Source organism: Pyrus communis, chromosome 12 (assembly GCF_041283825.1).
Source record: "Pyrus communis isolate YQ-2024b chromosome 12, ASM4128382v1, whole genome shotgun sequence".
Classification (NCBI taxonomy): domain Eukaryota; kingdom Viridiplantae; phylum Streptophyta; class Magnoliopsida; order Rosales; family Rosaceae; genus Pyrus; species Pyrus communis.
In genome coordinates this window covers 339112-351856 of record NC_142576.1, presented here as the reverse complement: position 1 = coordinate 351856, position 12745 = coordinate 339112, and positions in this window count along the sequence as shown.

The following is a 12745-nucleotide window of genomic DNA, read 5'->3' as shown; positions in this document are numbered from 1 at the left end:
TAAAATATATCGTTGTACTCAAAATAATATATATAATAAAATGAAGGGAGGATAAGGTACTCGTAAACTCATACAGCTATCATGGGTATATTATACAGCCAACAGGGATAGGCTCAGGGTATCTTCCACCCTAGGGATACCACCCCAGGGATACCATCCCCTCTCCCACACCTAGGCCTGGCAATTCCTGACACAACCCGATAACCCGACACGAAATTAACAGGTGTTCGGGTCGACACGATAACGAATCGGGTCGTTATCGGGTAACCCGATAAGCACCTGTTAAGATAACGGGTTGATTCGGATATACACGTGGGTAACACGATACACGATAAGCAGAATATTATTTTTATAATTTTATAACCCTAAAAAAATACTGTAATAATTATATATATTAATTTAACAATTTTATACCCCTAAAAACTATAATAAATATATATACATATATATATATATATATTAAATTAACTATAATAATTATACCCCCAAAATATTAACTATCTATAATAATTATATATATATATATATATATATTACATTTTGAATTAAATTTTATAAAAACTATAATAATTATTAATTAATATGCATCTATTGACTTGATTCCATAATTGATAATTCCATTCCATTCCCTGCAGTGCTGCCCTTTTTGAAGAAAATGGGAGGGAAAATGAAAATGATAAGAAAAGTTGAAAAGGAAACAAAAAAGAAAGGGAATTAGGGAAAGATGGGTAGGCACCATAGGCTGCCGGAGGGAAAAGTGAAAATTATAAGAAAAGTTGAAAATGAAACAAAAAAGAGAGGGAAAAATGAAAATTAATAGAAGTGGTGAGAATTTTTTTTTTTTTTTTTTTAAGTTGTTAACTTTTTATCACACATATAACATATCTCACTATTTTTATAATGACTCACGTGATGTACTACTCCGTGTACCAATCAATTATAAGTACAAAATAAATAGATTTAAATCTACTTAATAAATAAATAAATAAATATATATATATATATATATATATTGAACTTGATGGGATACGTATTCTCCAAAACTAATTTCAATGATCCCAACCGTCAAACTTGTTTGTATATGTTTTGAGATCACATCAGCAAAAAATACAAAAAACAAACATTCAGAGATCAAGTAACGGGACAAAGCTTTTCGACGGTTATAAACGAAAAATCACGATTTAACGGTTATTTTAAGTCCGATTTTGATGATTTTTTACAGCTACACTCCTTGACCCTATATGAATACAATAAATGAATTTGATCTTCAATTTAAAATATTTACACAAGTGAATACCACAAAATCTTATGTTATACTTAATGAAAGTATAAATAAACTCTAATTGTTAGTCAATCTATCGTTTTGATGGGATCCAAATTATCTGAAACTAATTTCAACAATCCCAACCATCAAACTTGTTTGTATATGCTTCAAGATCACATCAGCAAAAAATCACAAAAAACAAACATTCAAAGATCAAGTAACGGGACAAAGCTTTTCGACGGTTATAAATGAAAAATCACGATTTAACGGTTATTTTAACTCCGATTTTGATGATTTTTTACAACTACACTCCTTGACCCTATATGAATACAATGACTGAATTCGATCTTCAATTTAAAATATTTACACAAGTGGATACCACGAAATCTTATATTATACTTAATGAACATAAATAAACTCTAAGTGTTAGCCAATCTACCATCTTGATGGGATACAAATTATCTGAAACTAATTTCAACGATCCCAACCGTCAAACTTGTTTGTATATGCTTCAAGATCACATCAGCAAAAAATCACAAAAAAAAAACATTCAGAGATCAAGTAACGGGACAAAGCTTTTCGACGGTTATAAATGAAAAATCACGATTTAACGGTTATTTTAACTCCAATTTTCATGATTTTTTACAACTGCACTCATTGACCCTATATGAATACAATGAATGAATTCGATCTTCAATTTAAAATATTTACACAAGTGGATACCACAAAATCTTATATTATACTTAATGAAAGTATAAATAAACTCTAAGTGTTAGTCAATCTATCGTTTTGATGGGATACAAATTCTCTAAAACTAATTTCAACGATCCTAACCGTTAAACTTGTTTGTATATGCTTCGAGATCACATCAACAAAAAATCGCAAAAACCAAACATTCATAGATCAAGTAACAGCACAAAACTTTTCCACGGTTATAAACGAAAAATCATGATTTAACGGTTATTTTAACTCCGATTTTGATGATTTTTTACAGCTACACTCCTTGACCTTATATGAATATCATGAATGAACTCGATCTTCAATTTAAAATATTTACACTAGTGGATACCACAAAATCTTATGTTATACTTAATGAAAGTATAAATGAACTCTAAGTGTTAGTGAATTTATTGTTTTGATAGGATACACATTCTATGAAACTAGTTTCAACGATCCTAACCGTCAAACATGTTTGTATATGGTTCGAGATCGCATACGTCAAAAATTTCAAAAAACAAACATTCAGAGATCAAGTAACGAGACAAAACTTTTCGACGGTTATCAACGAAAATTCACGATTTAACGGTTATTTTAACTCCGATTTTGATGATTTTTTACAACCACACTCATTGACCCTATATGAATACAATAAATTAATTTGATCTTCAATTTAAAATATTTACACAAGTGGATACCACAAAATCTTATGTTATATTTAATGAAAGTATAAATAAACTTTAAGTGTTAGTGAATCTATTGTTTTGATAGTATACGCATTCTACGAAACTAGTTTCGACAATCCAACCGTCAAACATGTTTGTATATACTTCGAGATCGCATACGCCAAAAATTTCAAAAAACAAACATTTAGAGATCAAGTAACGGGTCAAAAATTTTCGACGGTTATCAACGAAAAATCATGATCTAACGGTTATTTTAACTCCGATTTTGATGATTTTTTACAGCTACACTCATTGACCCTATATGAATATCATGAATAAACTCGATCTTCAATTTAAAATATTTACACTAGTGGATACCACAAAATCTTATGTTATACTTAATAAAAGTATGAATAAACTTTTAAGTATTAGTGAATTTATCATTTTGATGGGATACGCATTCTACGAAACTAATTTCAACGATCCAACCGTCAAATATGTTTGTATATACTTCGAGATCACATACACCAAAAATTGAAAAAAATAAACATTTAGAGATCAAGTAACGAGACAAAAGTTTTCGACGGTTATCATTGAAAAATCACGAGTTAACGGTTATTTTAACTCTGATTTTGATGATTTTTTACATCCACACTCCTTGACCCTATGTGAATACAATGAATGAACTCGATCTTCAATTTAAAATGTTTACACTAGTGGATACCACAAATCTTATGTTATACTTAATGAAAGTATGAATAAACTCTTAAGTGTTAGTGAATCTATCATTTTGATGGGATACACATTCTACGAAATTAATTTCAACGATCCAACCGTCAAATTTGTTTGTATATGCTTTAAGATCGTATACGGTAAAAATTGCAAAAAAGAAACATTCAGAGATCAAGTAAAGGGACAAAACCTTTCGACGGTTATCAATGAAAAATCACGATTTAACGGTTATTTTAACTTCGATTTTGATGATTTTTTTACAGTTACACTCCTTGACCCTATACGAATACAATGATTGAACTCGATCTTCAATTTAAAATATTTACACAAGTGGATACCACAAAATCTTATGTTACACTTAATGAAAGTATGAATAAACTCTTAAGTGTTAGTGAATCTATTGTTTTGATGGGATACGCATTCTATGAAACTAGTTTCAACGATCCAACCGTCAAACATGTTTGTATATACTTCGAGATCGCATACGCCGATTTCAAAAAACAAACATTCAGAGATCAAGTAATGGGACAAAACTTTTCGACGGTTATCAACGAAAAATCACGATTTAACGGTTATTTTAACTCTGATTTTGATGATTTTTTGCAGCTACAGTCCTTGACCCTATATGAATACAATGAATGAATTCGATCTTCAATTTAAAATATTTACCCTAGTAGATACCACAAAATCTTATGTTATACTTAATGAAAGTATAAATAAACTCCAAGTGTTAGTGAATCTATTGTTTTGATGGGATACGCATTCTACGAAAATAATTTCAATGATCCAACCGTCAAACTTATTTGTATATGCTTCAAGATCGCATACGCCAAAAATCGCAAAAAACAAACATTCAGAGATGAATTTGATATTCAACTTAAAATATTTACACTAGTGGATACCACAAAATCTTATGTCATGATGATTGAAGAAAATTGAGGATTTTGTAAAATGAATAACATGCAAGCTTTGAGTTCCATTGGCAAAGTTTAAACTTTTGAGAAAGGCTTCACAACCTTTAAAACAAAAGCTCTTTCATTTTGCATATTATTGCACATTTAATATTTTGTAATAGATTAGTAGTGTATGGATGTTTGTTTATTAGACTTTTATTTTCAAGTGTAGATGTAGTACTTAAACGACAACTGTGTGTTTAATGTTTTGAAGTAATATTTATGTGGCAATGTGTGGTATGTGCAAATTTAAGGAAAAAAAAAACCCGACCTGTTAAGGACCCGTTAAGATAACGGGTGTGACACGACACGACCCGTTAAGATAACAGGTGTTACACGAAAACGACACGAACACGACAGACACGACCCGTTTGCCAGGCCTACCCACACCCCCCCCGCGCGCGCATAGCTAGTTGATATATTAGATATTTTGAAATACTTTGTGGTTGTCTTTATTAAATTAAATTAGCAGATGGATGGAGGACGTAGATGAATTATATAGTTCATAGATCACACAACTTTTTTTCTATTTAGCCATTGAATTGAATAAGTTAAACATAGTTAAGATCATATACTTTGTGTTGTCTTTATCAAATTAAATTATCAGATAGATAGATAATGTAAATGGATCATAGTTCATAGATTGACGGAACCCCCCAATTGAAATTTATTTTTAAGGAAGTGATCTTCGCACATATTTGTTAGTTTTTCACACCCTTTTTTTTTTCTTTCTGCCATTGCATTGGATAGGTTAAACAAAATGAAGGGTTATGATTAAATATGAGTGTGTAAAAGACTAAAAAAATTTGATAGATTAAATATTTTGATATATTTTGTGAAGTTTTTATCAAATTAAATTATCGGATACACAGAAGACGCAGATTGGTCATAGTTTCATAGATGATTGGATACACTAATATTCTCCCCTCCCCGAAAAACCCCGAAAAACGTTGAAATTATTTTTAAAGTGATTTACACACACATTTATTACTTTTTCACACTTTTTCTTTTTCTTTCTAGCCATTGAATTGAATAAGTAAAACAAATGGCACAATCATGATTAAACATGAGTGTGTAAAAGACTAATAAAGTTGATAAATTGGATATTTTGATATACTTTATGTTGTGTTTATTAAATTAAATTATCGGATGGATAGAGGACGTACATGGATCATAGTTCATAGATGATGGGGATACACTAATATATTCCCTCCCCGTTGAAATTTATTTATAAAGAAGTGATTTCACACACATTTATTAGTTTCTCACACATCGTTTTTTCCTTTATAGTTAGTTAATTGAATAAGTTAAACATATTCAACGCTTAGGATTAAACATGAGTGTGTAAAAGACTAAAAAAGTTGATAAATTGAATATTTTGATACACTTTGTGCTATCTTTATCAAATTAAATTATCAGATGGACATAGGACGAAGATGGACCATAGTTCATAGATGATGGGATACAATAATATATTCCCCCTCCCTAGGGTCATGATTAAATATGAGTGCGTAAAAGGTTAAAAAAATTTGATGGATTATGTCACATCCTAGACCGGCTCCGTCATAGCACGATATTGTCCGTTTTAGGCTTTACCATTCCCTCATGGATTTGTTTCTGTTAACTCAGATGAAAACTTCCCAGTGGGTCATCCATCCTAGGATTGCTCTTGCCCAAACTCGCTTAACTTCAAAGTTCCGATCGAATCCGAAGCCAATGAGTTCCCAAAAGGTCTCGTGCTATAGGGAGGTGGGCATGTATATATAAGGCACATTACCCCCTCTCCATTGGTCGATGTGGAATCTCACAGTTTAGATATTTTGATATACTTTGTGTTGTCTTTATCAAATTAATTTATCGATGCACATAGTACGTAGATGGATCATAGTTCATAGATGATCGGATACACTAATATCATATATTTTTTTTCTTTCTAGCCATTGAATTGAATAAGTTAAACAAATGCAACGGTCATGATTAAACATGAGTGTTGACATACCCCGATCCAAAATTCGGGGCGTGCTAGCCGTCACGTGAGGGTGACGTAGCCAAGTGCACAATGCGGAAGTAAAAGGGTGAAAATACGAGAAAAATAAAGTCAACAAAATAATTTACAATAAAAAGATCAGTGAGTGCTAGTGACAAACATAGAAGGAAAAAGGCAAAGTAGAAGTTCAAGTATCCTAGGTGCAGTCCAGAAAAACAAACACTACACAAGTGATAACTAGAAAATCCTACATGGAGGGTGCTCTGTCAGAAATGCCTCGATGCCTTTTTCGTCACCCACGTCCTCGCTACCTAAAACCTGGAGGGGCGCAAAACAGAAAACGTGAGAGGGCAAAAACAAAGCTTTTCAAAATCATTTCATTATCAAAAGTTATAACCTCTCTTTGTAATACCTGTATACTTTACAGAAAATACCATACGTACTCGTATATCAAATCATGCTAAAAACGATAAAGCTCAGATATGCCATGCCAGAATATGCCGCGTCAGAATATCCAAACAAATAGTATAAGCATCAAGCAGGTGAGATAAAACAAATCATAATATGCCAGTAATATTAGTATGTCAGCCGGAGTCACCTAAAGTGACCTGTACGACTGAAACTATAGCTCCTCAACCACTATCCTGCACACAAGTCGGAACCTTCTAAAGTGGTCTGTACAACAGGCTGGTGTATATAAATACGCTTAGTGCTACGATCACGTGAAGGCTATGCGATGTATCGCGGGTCATCTACGAGTCGGAACCACTTATAGTGGTATGTACGACAGGCTGGCACTTGCCTTGGATCCAAGGTGAGCGCACGGTGCGGGAGGTGAACGATCACGTGAAGGCTAGGCCCTACTCTAGCAGAGCACAATCACCAAGGTTCAGGAATATAAGCTATAACTCAATCTTATCAACACCACATCTATCACTAAAAACACACTCACCTGACTTACCTAAGCGTCCGCGGCACCAAAGCATAACCAACATAATATTCTCCTCCTTCTTCGGTGAGCCTCGCCGGTCATTGCCGTCCGCCTCCGTTAGCGCCGCCGTTTGCAACTCGAATTTTGCCGGTTTCTGGAAAAACTTCAAACCTTAATATCTTCTTCATTTCTCAACCAAATTCCATGAAATTTATACCAAAATGAAGCTTACAACAAGTAGAACAAAACCTTACCACTTTGGGGACCTAAAACCAATGGAATCTCGCTGGAGAAACCTCGATAATTCGACCAACCCTGCAACTAAAACGAACTCGAGATTCTTGATGTCCAAAACACTTCAAAATTACTCCCCAAGCTTCGTGAAGACGTCCTAAAGCTTTCTAGAACCTTAAAAACTTCTAAAAACCTCACGATCACGTGTCCATGAATAGTGCACCAAGTCAGGATTCCATGGTTTTCAGTTTTTCAAAGGTCTCACGTCCTAAAAATGGTATGGATGACTTCCTGGGCTTGCAAGGAATCCAAAAACACCAACAATAACCACGATCCGTGCCAGAAATGGTTGAATGGAAGTTATTCGTACGATGAGGAAGAAAACGGAAGAAAGTTTGAGAGAGAAGGGAGAGAGAAAGGTCCACGAGTGTATGTGTGTGGGTGTGTGGTCTAGATGGCAGCCCCCTAACCAAAAAACAAAACAAACCAAATACCCTACAACGCTAATTAACATCTAGGGGAAAAATTGTCCCTTCACACCTACGGTACAAATGATTCGGGACGGGCTGTCACAAGTGTGTAAAAGACTAAAAAGTTGATAAATTGGATATTTTGATATACTTTGTGTTGTCTTTATCAAATTAAATTATCGGATGGATACAGGGCATAGATGAATCATAGTTCATAGATGATGGGGATACACTAATATATTCCCTCCCCATTGGAATTTATTTTCACAAATATTTATTAGTTTTTCTCTCACCCTTTTTTTCTTTCTAGTCATTAAATTGAATAAGTTAAACAAATTCAACGGCCAGGATTAAATGGACCATAGTTCATAGACGATGGGAAACCCTCTTATTCCCCCCCCCCCCCCAACACCAAAAAAAAGTTGAAATTATTTTTAAAGAAGTGATTTACACACACATTTATTAGTTTCCACACTTTTTTTTTCTTTCTTTCTAACCATTGAATTGAATAAGACCATAGTTCATAGATGATGGGAAACCCTCTTTTTCCCTCTTATCCCCCCCCCCCCCCCCCCCAACACCAAAAAAAAAGTTGAAATTATTTTTAAAGAAGTGATTTACACACACATTTATTAGTTTCCACACTTTTTTTTTTCTTTCTTTCTAACCATTGAATTGAATAAGTTAAACAAATGTAACGGACTAACGGTCATGATTAAACATGAGTGTGTAAAAGACTAAAAAAGTTGATAAATTGGATATTTTGATATACTTTGTGTTGTTTTTATCAAATTAAATTATCGGATGGATAGAGGACATAGATGGATCATAGTTCATAGATGATGGAGATACACTAATATATTCCCTCCCGGTTGAAATTTAATTTTAAGGAAGTGATTTTAACACACATTTATTAGTTCCTCACACACATCCCCGTTGAAATTTTAATCTAAGGAAGTGATTTTGACACACATTTATTAGTTCCTCACACACCATTTTTTTTTCATTCTAGTCATTGAATTGAACAAGTCAAACAAATTCAATGATTAGGATTAGACATAAGAGTGTAAAAGACTAAAAATGTTGATAAATGAATATTTTGATACACTTTGTGTTGTCTTTATTAAATTAAATCATCGGGTGAACAAATGATGATATGACTTGATACGAAAGATTTTTATGTCTTTCACGACTCTTTCTATGCCAAGTGAAATTTAATTCTAAGAAAGTGATTTTTAAACACATTTCTTAATTTTTCACACATCTTTTTTTTAGCTAGTAAATTAGATAAGTTAAAATAAACAACAATGATAATTAAATAGAAGAGTATAAATTGCTTAAAAAATGTGTATTCGTCATTTCTCTATTTTTATTTCGTTGTTAGTAATTTTATTCATGTTATGATGCACGTGTTAATGAACGTCAAAGTCTGAAAATACCAAACAAATAAAAGTTGATGTGAACTCTGGGACCATTTCCACAATCATATATATTATGACTTTTTATCGTCAAACTGATTTGATTGATCTATACAGTGACTAATAAAATACTCGAAGTTTAATACACACACACAATTGTTGTAACGTTTTCAAATTTTTAAATATCACAAAACTATATATTTCATTGATGACTTTTAAATGCCTGGCAATGCACAATTAAGCCATAAAAAATTAATGCTAACTGGTTTCGTTGAAATATTTGTTTTGAGCTTATACATTCCGCTTGGAATATAATATTTTGTATTTACATCTATTGAGTAAGAAGGTTCTAAATAAAAATTTAATTACAATACTTAATGTATTTTAATACAATTATTATCTTTCATGTGAATTGTAGCCACTCTCTCTAAATACAATATGGCTATAATATTTATATTTATATTTATTTAATACAGTTACCATCTTGATTGTCAGATAAAAGTTCATGTAAATACAAATTTTAAACTCGGCAATAGCTCAAATGTGCTTTATACTTCATAATTAGTTGTTTTAATAAAATGTCTTTTTTTTTTAAAACAAAAGATAAAAAAAAAACTCAGTAATAGTTCAAATATGAAACTAAGACCATCTCCAAAGGAAATGTCAAATTTTAAACATAAAATTTAAATTTGAAGGCTGATGTGACATTCTAATATTTTTATAAATTTTGTTTTCCACCTGATATGTCAAATTTAAACTATTATTTATTTTTTATAATTATTTTTAAAACAAAAAAATAATTAATAATGGAGAAAAGTATTTATTCATAACTAGAAATAGATTAAAACCCTAGACGATAGTGTTGAGGTTTTGCAGCCGCGCATCTCTCTACCACCCATCATTCTCAGATCTCGTCTCCCTCACCTCTCTACCACCCATAATAAAAATGATAAAGTGTTGAGGTTTTGCAGCCGCAGTGCTGCTGTTGCCGTTGTTGCTCCAAGTGTCGGTGGGTCTGCCCAGCTGCTGCTGTTCTTGCAGCATAATAGAAGAAGGAAGAACCCAAGGAAGAGAGTGATGATGATATGGGATTCAACTTGTTTGATTAGGAGCTCATTCCAGCAAGATGTAATCCAATCTTCAGTTTGATGGTTTTTAGTACTTTAAGATTAGTTTTCTTTTTTGGCTGATATGCAGTGGTGATGGAGAAATTGTCAAGACTCATGGCTTTCTACAGAATAAATCCTGATTTAAATAATTAAAAATAGATTTGAAGGTACTGTCAAATTTGACAGCATCTTTTCTTGCTGCTATTCCATGTGCCATATAGAAATTGGCACATCGGTTGGAAAACATTTGCATTGTTTTTTATTATTGTTATTACTAATGTGGTCATTGTGACATCTCCTTTAAAGATGCTCTAATTAAGATAGCTAAACTTTGAGTCTATTGCTGTCAGTTGAAGAAATCATTGCAATTAACGGGATTATCATGTATAAACAATTTAAAAAAGTAAACCTAGCTACAAATTGTGGAGGTGGCAGCTAGCAAGCCTAGCATTTATATAACATAACAATATTCGATTTCTATGAGGGGAGGGAGCGAGGGATCGAGAAGCATATATTGTATGCGTACGTAGATCGATCCCATAATCTCCATGTTCATGTTGGAAACTTGGAAGGAATGCATATATATATATATGTATGTATGTATGCATGTATGCATGTATATGTTGATAATTTGTATGTAATTCTTACAGAGAAAGCTAAACAACGAAATTCAAGAGAAAGAAAGCTAGAAAGATCGAGGGGAAATATTTGTTTCAACTGAATTTCATTCAATATATTAATACAACAGCAATCATTGTGTTTATACCTTACAACCTCAACTGACTACCTTAATACAAAATCATTGATCTAATGACATTCGTTGTGATCCTAGACATATATCAACTCTACCATATGTTAGTTCTAGAAAAGAAATTTAAGAATTTAATTTGAAAGCAAAGAGACGGAACGATCGACAGAATATACGAATTGGTCGAGCGTTGTAAAAGTTTGTATGCATGCATGTGTGTATTTATATGTATTTGACAAGTAGAATGACACATGGTACTGTATATGTGCCATGCATATTGCATTCCATATCTGTACAAAAAAGGGAATTATTAGGAGGTAAGCTGAGCTGCTTGCTGGGAGAGAAGTGAGAGTCAGAGTGGCCCACGTAGAAATGACGAGGATGTTCACATTTCTGAGGGACAGAATGGTGGTTTCACAGCTGTTCTTATACATATATGATTCCTAACATGCATGCACTGCATGCTCTTCGTATTATTTGTTTTCTGTCTGAAATACATGTATTTATATAAACATCTGCCTCCACACACACACTGAAACTCTCAAATCCAATCCATTTTTAATCCTCTCAAAATCCTTTTGTATCTACTTAATATTAGTCTATGTCTATATATATATTTGGTATAAATACTGGCTCTCCTTGATCTATATATATATATATATATATATATATATATATATATATTAGTCTGTGTCTATATATAGCCAATTTTAGAGCCAATTTTGGATTGGACATCACTCAAAAGCATCTTCGTATATATAATGATTTGGACATCACTTAACTTGCATGAATATATATATAATGAGTGTGTAACGTGGGAGGGCAAACCACATAATTGTCCTAGAAATCAGGGTTTCTTGATCCTTATTATGTATGATCTGTACACAAAGCTGCCGAGATTGTAGCTAAAATGTAATAAGCCACATGCATTAAACGCGGTATTAAACTAAAAACTTTTGGAATATTACGCCAAAAAACTCATTCCAGTAGGTTGAGTTGAGTTGGGTCAATCAATTGCACAAATCCGGTTTTCTTATTCAAACAATATGTCTGAATCCTGATGATAGACGTATGTCTCATGTATGTATATTAATTCTATATACCAGACAAGACATCTAAAAATCTGCAATAAACTAACTATGTAATGTGTGTCGAAATACATTGTTTTAGGCCATTTTCTACCAATAACAATTTTACCATACAAATCATCTCAAAAATTACAATTCTATGATTTCTGTTAATTAATTACTTTATTAGCCGCATCGGTGGAACCTAATATCCATATGTTTATTTTATACAATAAACCCTTTTCTTTTTATCAAATTGTTAAATTTTTTCGTCTTTATCCTATCTTACATTTAATTTTAAGCAAAATAAATATCATGGATGAAAATGAGTAAAATAAGAATTGTAAATTCAAAGAAAAGCGGCTAAGTATTATGCAATAAATTAATTATGTGACGGTACGACTGTGACAGTAAATTTTATTGATGGCTAAATCTAATCGTTCACTTTCT